The following is a 12,258-nucleotide window of genomic DNA, read 5'->3' as shown; positions in this document are numbered from 1 at the left end:
CTGCTGCTTTTGTGGGGAACTGGGATCTCTGCAACACCCTGTCTCGGGCAGTGGGGGATACCAGCCACTGATACACACTGGAAAACCATGGTATTGGAAAGAGCAGAGCTCCACACTTTGTTACCCAAATGGGTTTGGCTGGTGTTTGTTATCAGCAATCTAAAAATAGCTGAGGTTGCTTGTTAATTGAGCCATGTGTGTGGGTTGGTGGCCCAGGTTGTGTGTGTGTTTGTACCAGAGAGCTGGAGTTCTCCTGAAGTGTTACTCACCAGCTTCTCACTTGTTGATCTGCTTCAGCTCTGGATTCCTTTAATCATTACCTGGAAGACATTTGTGACCAGCACAGGGACCTCTGGGAGAGCTGGTGAGTGAGGCCTAAGAAAGGCAGAGGCTTATTGGCCCAGGTGCAACTCCTAATGAGAGGGCTGGAGAAGCAAGAACCTGTTTTTCAAACGCTGCCCCAGCTGATAAGCAGTGTGACCATATTCATTTACTCAGGTTGTGCTTGGACTGGCTTTTCCAGCAATGTTTCTGGCCTTGCCTTATTATTACCCTTGCAGAAATTACCCCAGACAGCTGAGGAGGAGGAGCCTTATGTGGTGTACAAACATGCTGTATAGGGGTCCTACCGTTGATTTAGGTGGTGTATGATAACGGTCGGGATGATTTGGGCAAGGAGAATGGTGTTGTGGTAGCCACTGCAACTGTTATTGCTCGTAGCTTTGGGGGTAGGTGACCTAATGTCCCTGTCACAGCCTGCCCCTGGGCTACAAACATTGTAGCCTAGGTCTGCTCCCTGCCCTTGGTAATGGCAAGGTCCTTCAGCCTGTGTCAGGCCCAGAAGCCTGTCTGCTTAGATCTGGGCTTACAAGGGCACTGCCCCGCTGACTTCATGAGCACAGACGCTTGGAGGTTTCCCATTCTCCCGGTCAGCTCATCTAGGATGGCCGTTTCCTTGCCATCTGTGACACCAGAGAAACAAATAGCAGTTTCAGCAAAGGAAACCTTGCCCCAAGATCCTAACACATCCCCTTGCTTCTTTGTCCATGGCAGCCCAAGCCAGCCCCGTTGCAGCTTCTTTGTGTGTCGCAAGGTTTTGTGGTAGTGTCAGGCCTGGTTTGTGCAATGGATGTAGTCCTGTGTTGTGTCTGTTCCTCCTGTCTCTTCTTCCCTTCCCCCCCCCCCCCCCCCCCCCCCCCCCACACACACACACACACACACTTTCAGGAGTCTGGTCAGGTCAGGGGTCTTGATTTATTAAAGGCTGGGGGTGAGGAATGGGACAACATGGTTAAAAAGGCCTTTTTGCTTTACCAGAGGTATGTTCCAGTTCAGGCTGGCAGTGGAGGGCTCATACTTGGTACATGTGCTGTGATCTGTGGGGCTCCCACAGTGGGTTTGGTTGTGGACAGGGGTCTTGGTTTTTGTTCCTGCTCTTCTGAGTGCTGTGTGACTGGGGACCTGTTGCTTCTCTCTGTCTTTGCCTTATCACATTCAGGACAGTTAGATACTAAGTTCACAGGTGATGGGTGTAGAAGGGGCTGTCAGTCAAGGATTGGGCTCTGCAGCAACACTTAAAGACATGCACCAAACTGATTTCTTACACGGCAGGGGTCTCTTGTCTTGTGAGACAGACACATGGCTATATTAGGCTTGTCAGCTCTTTGGAACATCTTATGCAGATTGCGTGAGACAAACTATAATACTAATCTCTTGCTGTCACCTCAACTCAGCACTAGTTTATGCCTAGGGTTATCTCTGCTGACAAGCTAAAATGACTGTAATTTGGTCCTGCTGCTCCCTGCTTTCCTTCACTGGAACACATACCTTCCTCTGTCCAAAAAAGCCATTTTTGCTGGACTTGGATTAAGCCCTCTTCTTGGATTCCTTCACCTTTTCATCACCATGATCTCATATGGATCAGTTTGGGGAGGAAAGGGGCGGCCAGAAGGCTTGCTTGAGATCCCTCTGCTCTGGCATCTCCTGCAGTGAAGCATTTTCTCTTACTTAAAATTTTCTGAGCCAAGATCGGGCTTTGGGGGCCTAGAGTGTGATGCAGTGTCTGACGCAGCTTGTTGGCGCTGTGATGCTCACGTGGGTTAACCCGTGCTAGGGGCTAACTCTTGCAAAGAGGGTGGTGTTTGCAAGGCTGGGCTGGCCTCTGGCCCTGTTTCTATTCCTCTATTTTTAATTTTTTAAAGACCACTTGAAACCTCATTTGTAAAACAAGGCTTGCATCTGGCTGCAGCCCTGTGCCAAGTTTCTCCACTCTGAATCAAAATGGTCAAGTTATTACCCCTCAAAAATAGCTGGCAGTGGGGAATTTTGGCAGCCCCTAATTAAAATGAAAGGGCACAGTCAGCACTGTAATTAAAAAGCTTTTGTTTCAGAAGCTTTTAAGCCTTCATCAGGAGGATTTTAATAAGGGGTTAAATGAAATCCATAGAATTGCTTCAGTGCATATCTGAATAGGACAATTTTACATAAGACTACATTTATGCATTTTTCTTTTGCTTCTGCAACCTGGAATCTTCCACTTGTATCTTGTGGCACTAACTTTGTTCTCCTGCAATGCCCTTGTGTTAATAATTGAGGAAAATTATGCACGTGTTGAATTCTGCCTTCGCTCCATGGTTTCAGCAATCCTCATCCAGAAGAAGAGCTCCTATTGTGTGTCAGTAGTAATCATAAGAGGAAGAGGATAGTGGTGCTAAAGTGTCTGGGAATTAAATAACAGGGGAAATCAGTTAGTTTCTCCACACCCTTCATAGCCACCATACATGGTAGCAATAAAGAAGGGTGAATGGCCCTGAAGCAGCTAATTGCTTACTCCAGTTGTCGGCTATTTAGGGCAGGGACCCATGTGGTTTATCTCTGCCCAGCGTTTATTGCTCTAGCAGTACATAAAAACATAAGACCTGCCATTTCCTGGGTCACACTAGGTCTACCTTGCCCAGTTTCTTGTCACACTGGGGCAGAGAGTGGCTGTTGAGGAGAGTGAACTGGGTTTGACCAGGGTTTTCTCCACACCCTGTTCCTTTCTCACTTGCAGCCTCCAGCATTTAAGGTCCAGGAAGGTCCAATCCAGAGGCCGTGCCCCTCACTCCCATGCTCAATAGCTACCGATGCCCCTTTCCTCCAAGAATGTGTCCAATCCATTTTTAATTTGGCTAAACTCTCAGGTTCCACTACATCTGGTGGCAACAAGTTCCCCACTTTAGTGACACACTGGGTGAAAAAGAGCAGTCTTGTGTTGGCTTTAAACATGTGCTACCTATTAGTTTCATGTTTTGACCCAAAGTTCTTGTTTTGTGAAAGATGGTCCATAAGAAATCCCTGTTGACTTCCACTTCACCACTTAGTATTTTGTAAACCCTACTCATGTGCCCCCTCATGTGTCGCTTTTTCTAAACTGAACAGATCTGGCCTTGTTAGTCTGACCTCATAGGGAAGCCCCTCCATACCACTCATTATCCTTGCTGCCCTTCTCTAGACTGTCTCTAGTTCTATCACATTTTTGAGGTGTGACAACCAGAACTGGGCATAGGATTCAAGGTGTGGATGCACCAGGGATTCTTAAAGGGGCATCGTGATGCTTTTGATGACAGCTGTATGCACGCATATCCAAGTTTCAGGTCTCTGACTGCAGCTGCCTGCCCTGTGGGAAGGGATCCAGTGTGTGGCTCTTACTGCATTTCTCCAGTACACGGAGCCGGACTGTAGAAGGTTTAGCTTTGCCCAGAAATCTGAACAGCAAAGCACCCTCTCCCTTGTGCCATATGCTGGGTTTGAGTTCAGCTTACCCAGATGAGCTCTCAAAAGGTTTTGGAAGGAGGAGCCCTTCATGGAAATGGCCTCTGGGTGTCACTTCCCTGTGAATGTTTGCAGAAAGTTCCCCGGCTGCCTGAAAACAAAGCAGTGAATTGGACCCAGTGGCTTCATACTAATCAGGCTTGTTTGGAGTTGCCTGAAGGGTCAAATGTGAAAGTAGAGAATATTTCCACCCCACCCCTCACCCCTTCTGTCTCCATTTCAGTGTTTGGTTGTCTTCCCCCCCCGGTCTTTTGCAGTAATAGCTAATGTTACCACTGGACTCAGATGCTGGTAGTACAGGCAAAAGTTCTTACTTTCAACTGGCTTTTGATCAAGTTTCCTTCTAACAAATCTCAGAATCAAAGAAAATCAGGGTTGGAAGGGCCCTCAAGAGGTCATCTAGTCCAACCCCCTGCTCAAAGCCAGGACCACCCCCAATTGTATCTTAGCCAAGGTTTTGTCTAGCCAAGTCTTAAAAACCTCTGAGGATGGAGAGTCCACAACCTCTCTGGGTAACCTGCTCCTAGTGCTTTCCTGTTCTTCAGGTAAGTTTTTCTTAATATCTAACCTAAACTTCCTTGCTGCAACTTGAGACCATTTCTCTTTGTCCTGCTTCATTTAGGGTAGTGGTGAAACTAAGCTGGAGCTGTGATTTTTTTTTTTTTTTTTTTTTCTTTTCCAGGAGATGTGAAAGAAGCAAGATTTTTGGGGGGGCAGTATCTTTTATTAGGGCTAACTGCATTGTTTGGGATAGACATAGATAGGCTTTTAAGTATCACAGCACCCTTCCTTAAACCTCAGGTACCAAGGTAACTGTGATTGAGTTCGTTCAATAAAAGGTATCACCCCCAAGAATTCCTGCATCCCTTCCTAGACCTTCAATGTTGGAGGCTGCAAATGAGAAACAAACAATTGGGGTGAAAAAAAAACCTGGTCAGACCCAGTTCATGCTCCCTTTCAGCATCCACTATCTTCCCCTGTGTGATACAGGAGACTGGGCAAGATGTACCTATGTTCTGAACCAGTAAATGGCAACTCTTATGCGAGTTTCCATCTTCCATGATGCCTGGAGATGCTGATGACCTCTGCTTATTAAAAGAAGTAATTTATACTGAGAAATCACCCTTGAGGATTAGGTTTGACCTTTACTGTGGGTCTCACTTAGTTATGATTAGAGCTGACGAACTAGAGGGATTGGAGTGTGGATGGAAATGACCTCAGAGGAAGGGCCATGTTAACAGTCTGCCAAATGCAAGATGCAGGACCAGATAGAGGAGCTGTCCTGTAGGTGGTTAGATGCAGAGAATGGGCAGGACCACAACCCTTGAGTCTCTTGACAAAGCTGTCAGTCCAGAGCAACACTGGCAAAGGTGATGTTCCAGGTTTCCTTCACCACCATGGTGGCAGGATGTTCCCAAGCTCTGATGGCAGCAGGTCTCTGCTGCTTCCTGCTCAGAAACAAATCCAATTTAAACAAGCTTGTTGAGAGTCCGGCTCTCGAGGTAAATGCAGCCACAGACTCAGGATGAGCTCGTGTTGGTTAGAAATGACTTAGCAGGTAGCTAACGGGGAGGCAAAGGAAGTGGGTTGCATTGCTTATTGTGGGCTTTCTATGTGTTGGGTGGGATGCAGTTTGGAGCAGGGGTCCTGGTCAGACAAGCCCTGGGGTCCTCTCTGCATGAGACATTGAGCTTCAGCCTACTCACGGTGACAACAGCTACTTGACTTTCAGCGCATCCCTTTGCATCTCTTCAGATGTGAGGGCTGTCATGAAGCACTGTGGACTTCGCAGGCAAGCTTTACTGTCTTGCTTCTCAGCTGAAGGGCCTTTCCCAGGGAGAAGCGCAAAGGGAGAGAGCTCATCCTGGTGACATCCTCGTGAACAGTCTATTGACTCATCCCTCTGTGAAGCCCCTGTCATGTCAGTGCAGATGTGCTAAAGGCTCTGTGTCTCTCTCCCCACACCCCAGCACGCCACAGCCCTTGCTGCAGCATCCTCATAAGTAGGAAACGTAAAAGACGTTTCAGTTGACATCAAATTCACCCATTGACTTGTCGTGGGGCCTTGGCTTGCTGGGAGCTGGGTACACAATGGCGCCATTGTGATGCATGCCGTTGGGAGGCCCAGCCTTTGACATTGGGTTCCTCAACTCCCTTGTCAATGGGGGCATTGTGACTTGTTGGTAACATGTTATCAAGGCTGTTGGGGGTTGTAAATAAAACCAACTGTGAACTTGGGGAAGGCGGCAGATCTGAGGTTTCTCAGCATTTTCCCTGTGTCCAGCCTTGATGGAAAGCTGCAGCCTCGGGGTTCTTGAATAGTGCTGCATTCCCTCCCCACATTAGGCCTTGTATTTTACTCTCCTGCATGGTAAAATAGCCACATGGGGCTGTGACCAGCTTTGAAGAGAGCAGAGGGGGCAAAAGTACAGTACAAAGCTGAATAATTGCACTGTGGGCACGTGACATGCAATCAGTCAAGGGGAAAAGAGCTTTTGTTCCTTCCCTGTGCCCTAGTCCTCAGTGAATTAAAATCCATTGCTTTCAGTTCACAGTGCTTTAACTTCAAAACAAAGCACTCTGCAGTGCCCTGGCTCCTGTTCCACTGTATTCTCTGTTGTGTTTTGGAGGCTTCTGGTGTCTCACATTTTTCCTAACTACATGGACTGGGCAGCACCTGTCCGCACACTCTGCACTCAGCACTCCAGCCTCAAGCAAATAGTACGAATAAATGAGACCTCCAGGAAGATGGCGATAGCACATTTCAGTCCCCCCCCCATTTGCTGGGAAGCTGTTCTTTTGAGGAGGTGGGGGGGGGGGGGGGGGGGGGGGCTACTGTCTGCTGGTACATAGTTTGCTGAGAGCCGGCCCAGAGATCTGGTTCAAACCTAGTCACCTATGTCAGAGTTGATGCAATGGAAATTCAGAAGGCAAGAGGAGTCAGTTGGAGAGTGGCATCAAATGAGCCAACGGTGGGCTTAGGTGCTTGGAGAAATATCATTTAGTTGAGCAGCATGTCCCTGATAGAGCCTGGAGCTGGTTGAGTGCAGGGAGGGCAAATTCAGGGGTGAGGAGAGGCTGTGCTGGCCATGTGAGCCATATTGAAGCCTGAGCTCTTTGGGGCAGCCTGCTGGGCTGGTGCGGTAAAAACCTGCCTGCCTGTGTGCCCACTGCTATGAGACAGGGGTGATGCAGCCAGCATCCCTGGTCTGGCTGAGCAGGTGCCCACATACAGCTGAGCAACCAGGGACAGCCTTTGACCAAGTCAGCTCTGGATTTGTCTGGAGTTGCCTTCTGTCTCCTCTGGGTGGAAGGCCTAGACAGGCCAACCCTGTGTCAGCCTGCCCCTCTGTTAGCTCCCCATAGCAGGTGGAAGCCGTCCATATGCACAGCGCATGGTACCTTGCAGGGATTGGGGCCCACTGGGCAGGATTTGATGAGGGAAATGTCATCTCTTTTGGGGAGGAAGTGGTGACAGAGGTGAGCCGGCTCATTTAAAGCTGTGCAGCAAGTGTGTGTGTCTGTGTGTAGTAGAAATCTGAGCTATTTGGTGTGGGAAGGATCTGGCTGTAGGAGGAAGAGCAGGAGCTGCCTTGGCTTTGAGGAAGTTGCCAAGATAAGCAGCACTATGGGTTCAAACAGCCATGTGAAACCAGTGCAGGAGGCCTGAGCCTGAGAGGGCACACATCTGGAGTTGGGCTCCTGCAAGCAAGGGATCAGAGACCTCAAGGGCAGGTGCTTGTTGTAGCATGCAGCCCTCTGCCCTTGTCACCTGGCTCGGTGATCGAGAGCCCGTCGTCAGGCCTGTGTAGTTGCAGTGAGGCCAGGGGAGCACCAGGATCCACTTCCCCAGCCCTTCCCCCTCCCTCCATGGCTGGGATACGGCCTTGCTCAATTCACCGGCAGAGCCCTTTCGACACTAGCAGATCTCTTGTGAGCAGAAGGGGCCTTGGCCATGCCCGTGTCTCTTCTGCCTCCATTGTTTTGGGGATAAGAGGCCTCCTGTTAGGGCTGCCAGCAAGATAAGCCTGCCTGACCCCAACGGAACATGGCAACGCCCTTGGGTTGTGTCACTCCCACACTTGGCAGTTGTGGGTGCTGCCGGAAGAGACCTGGCTTTTCTGCCTCACAAAGGTCAACCTGTGGCCCCTGCCTGCATAGGTGCATTCATGCCACTAAACAAGAGGCAATTTTTATGGAGTGGTGGCAGTGTCCTCTGTCCCATGGAGTCTCCTCAAAGCAGCCAGCTGTCCTGCATTCTTAGGGCATGACTAGGCTGTGCTCCTTTCTGACCTGGAAACTTTCTTGGGGAACAGGTTTGTGCTGTCTAGCCTTATTCCTCTGCCCTTGTAAAACGAAGGTGTGTAGGTCACTTTCATGCCCCTGGTTCCTGCCTTGCTGCATGGCCGCTGAGCAGTGAGCTCTTGGCTGCTTGTTCAGCTAGGTGAAATCCAGCGGGAGGTTAGATGGGAACTCTGGGCTACATTGCTCCCCATGCAGCAGGCAAAGGCTGTCAGTGCTCATACTAGCACAGCACTGTCCAGAATGATGTAGCTTGGCATATTGGGTCTTTGCAGGTCTTTGCAGCTGGAAAGAGTAAAGTATGCATCAAGGGCTGTAATGGGGAGTTGGCAATCCAGCTGCAGTGCCAAGCAGGTGTGGAAGGGACTGCCCAGGTTACAAAGCTTTTCTCTGTTATCTGTGTTAAGACACTGGGCAAATGAGGAAATAGGCTGTTCCCAGGAGATGAGACCCTCCACCCTGAAACCTGTGTGCTGAGGCAGTGACCCCACTGGCTTGTGGCAGGGACAGAGCTGCAGCTAAAAGCCTCTTGCTGCTATGGGCTGTTGTGAACGACCTGGACTGGGCCCGAGTGCTGGCTTCAGTGGAGTTGATCCTGCACACCTTGGCCTTTCAAGCAGTGTCTGTTTGCTGGCCAGAAGCCTGGGTTAGGGCATCCCCAGAGGGCAGGGCCAGGCAGGTGAGCTGGTACCCCTGAGCATTGTTCTTTGCAAAGCCATGATGCCCATAGCAGCTCTGGGAACAGGCTGTGGAGATGCTAAATGCCTGTAGGGGGAACTGGCACTGGTGGGAGCATCGGGTAGGCCACAAGGCCCTGATGACTCCAGCATCAGGGTGCGTGATAGGTTTGCAGTATTTAGAGATGAGACAATGATCCCAGATGCCTCTGGTAAGAGAAGAAGTGGGCAGCAAGACTAAGAGCAGGGCCTGCCAGATGCTTTCATGTCTTACTGTGCTGTCTTGCAACAGGGCACAAAGAGTGGGTTTTAATGACCCTGAGGTGGGGGCAGGGGTAAGGCCTCTCAGGAATGTTTGCACATGAGTCTCATCGTGTGCATCTAGCCAAGAACCAGAGAACTGCAGTCATGGTGTGTTACCTGGACTTGGTCTGGGAGCAGGGAGGATGGTGAGAGGAAGTCTCACTGGAGTTAGGTTGGTCTGTTTCACTGTCTAAAATGCTTCCTTGTCCTGCTGGCTCCTGTGTTCCAGCTGGGGGGGAACTGTTCCTGACGCTTATGTTATGGATTCCTCACTCTGTCGCGCTGACCCTGTTATGGCCAGGGGAAGGTGCTGGCTGCAGATTCCCCCTGCCTGCCAGAGCCATGAATGGGCCTAAGCAGGCACTGCTATGCCATGAGTGCCTAGAACCACCCACAGTAGACATAGGCCTAGACTGGTCTTGCCTCTACCGATATGGATGTCAATCCCAGTGGTAGCCTGGGATTCGGGCATGAAGTGTACGTTTGGGGGCTCAGGTCAACTTAGTCCAGCCTGTTGCTGACTCCACTGGTGTTTGCGCTCAGCCTGCAGCAGTGTGACAGGGCACACTGGTCTAACTCGAGTCTGTGAAAGTACCAGGTCCAGCTTTACAGACTTGCTAACTAGCAGCACTGAGCACAGATCTTATCTAGGGAAAAAACCAAGGGAGGGGTGAAATTGGGCAGTGTTGGGCATGTTTAACATGACAGTAGCTCTGTGTCCCTGCCTGTCCCACTGGAACTCCTTCCCAGTGTGTCTTTATCCCTCTTGCACTCTGGGCATGGACATGCACCACTACTATGGGATAGTAGTTTACCATTGACTTCCCTCCATAGTGAGGATGATTACCTGCCCTCAGCAGATGCTATTGCAGTGTTTGGTGGTTGGGGGACTGGGTTGCAGTAAGCCAGTGGTGCTCAACCCCTGTCCCGTGAGCCATATCCGACCTTTGGGATTCCTTGTATATCCAGAAACTTGAAATTGGTGGCAGTGTTAATTGTCACTCCCCGTCTCCTAAATTTTCAGACCTGTATGGGGAAACCAGTAGGCTAGATGGCACCCACAGATTTCATGGATATTCGGGCTGGAAGGGACCCCGAAGGAACTTCAAGTCCAGCCCCCTGCCCCAGGGGCAGGAAGTCAGCAGGGATCATAGGATCCAGGCAAGAAAAACATCCAAATGTGTCTTGAAGGCGTTCAAAGTGGGTGCTTGAACCACCTCTGGTGGCAGTCTACGTCAAATCTTGGGGGCTCGGACAGTAAAGAAGTTCTTCCTTATGTCCAGCCTGAATCGGTTGCGGCGGACTTTGTGACCGTTTGATGTTGTCATCCATTGGGGCCTTCTGGTGAACAGAAGTTCCCCCCAGATCCTGGTGAGCACCCCTGATAAACTTATAGGTGGCCACCAGATCACCCCTGAGCCTGTGCTTTTCCAGGCTGAAGAGTCTCATGGCTCTCAGTCTTTCATCATAAGGTCTGTTTTCCTGACCTCTGATCATGCACATGGCTTTCCTCTGCACTCTCTCAAGCTTCTCCACATCCTTTTTGAATTGCGGAGCCCAAAACTGGACACAGTACTCCAGCTGTGGCCTCACCAAAGCCGAGTACAACGGGAGAATGACGTCCTGGGATTTTCTTGAGAAGCATCTATGGATGCAAGCCAGTGTTTTGCTTGCTTTACTAGCTGCAGCATCATATTGAAGGCTTGTGTTCATCTTGTGGTCAGTCATTACCCCCAAGTCCCTTTCATCTGTAGTGCTGGCCTATGGGTTGCTAAGTACCATAGGTATATAAGCGGTATACCGGGGGGGGAGGGGCTTTCCTTCATGGAATCATGGAGCTGCCAGGCTGGAAGTGACCTCCCAAGGTCATATTGAGTGAATCCCCCTGCCTGAGGCAGGATCAGCCCTGTCCAAGCCACCTCAGGCAAGTCCATTATCTAAACTCTTTCTAAAACTACCATCAGCCCTGATGCAACACCAGACATCGCACCCAACCCTGCCACAGGGAAAGCAAGGGGACTATGACAGCCAACATCCCCCTGCTGTAAAAGGTTGGTAACGTGCACTTAAGAGATTCCAGGTAGAGGTTGTTCCCCCTGCTAGAGGAAGGCAAACCCTTCCCCCCCCAGTCTGTACCAATCTGATCAGGGGGCAACATTCCTTTCTCACTCCCAGTGCCACATTGCTTTGACCCCCTGAGCAGAGGGGCAAGACCCTCTAGACCAGTAGTTTTCAGCCTTTTTTTTCATTTGCGGACCTCTTCAGAAATTTCAAATGGAGGTGTGGACCTCTTTGAATTGTAAGTGGGTATTCACACACTTCGATCGTAGTCATCTTTGGCGGACCCCTTGGATGTGGTCTGCAGACTCTCAGGGATCTGCAGACCACAGGTTGAAAACTACTGCTTTAAACTGTCTGGGTTTGAGTCCCAGCAGGATCATTGGCACAACCCAGTCACCATCCCCATTCTGGGCTGCAGCCAAACCCAGTGCCTCTGAGGAAGGCTTAAAAATGTCCTGATGCATGTAACAGAAAGGGGGTAGGGAGCAACTAGAGCAGCATGAAGTGTCATGTGTGTCCCTGCCCGCTTTACTGCAGAGATCAGTTAATTCACTCCTTTAGTGAAGGCTGCTTGGGATCGGGGGCAGCCTCTAGCTCTTTTATACAGCACCTAGGATGTCGGCCTTGGCCATTGCATCACTCTGGTCCCAGTGAGCGTGTGAAGAGACTTCCAGTCCCTTCCAGCTGGCCGCTCTCTCCACCTTGTTTTAAACAGAATGGAATCGCAAGTGCCAGACAGAAAAGAGCCACTTGGCAAACCTGCATTTCTGTCCCCCACACCCCTCTCCCCCTCCTGCTCTGGCCAGCGACACTTTCCAGTTCCTGCTCCTGTTGCTGGAGTGAGAACTATGGCAGACCAGGGTGGATGGTCCCCACTGAAGCCTTGTGGCACAGATTCACAGAAGTTTAGGGCTGGAAGGGACCTTGTGAAATCATCAGTTCCAGCCCCTCTGCTCTGGGCAGGAAAGACTGCTGGGGTCAAATAACCCCAGCAAGGTGTGCATCCAGTCTCCTTTTGAGGATCTCCAGGATAGGTGCCTGCACCACCCCTGCTGGGAGTATTCCAGAGTCTAGTCACACAAACCATGAAGAAGTTTTTCCT

General features: G+C 50.3%; 1 protein-coding gene across 13 annotated transcripts in view; it reads left to right on the top strand.

Annotated features, from left to right (window-relative positions):
• The window catches only part of DNM2 (dynamin 2), a 52,805-nt gene that overhangs the window by 1,191 nt on the left and 39,356 nt on the right, over positions 1-12,258 (top strand). The gene's annotated exons all lie outside the window — the stretch shown is intronic.

This window comes from Alligator mississippiensis, chromosome 8 (genome assembly GCF_030867095.1).
Source record: "Alligator mississippiensis isolate rAllMis1 chromosome 8, rAllMis1, whole genome shotgun sequence".
In the NCBI taxonomy this organism is placed as follows: domain Eukaryota; kingdom Metazoa; phylum Chordata; order Crocodylia; family Alligatoridae; genus Alligator; species Alligator mississippiensis.
The sequence above is the reverse complement of the archived record's forward strand: the minus strand, read 5'-3'. Positions and strand labels throughout refer to the sequence as shown.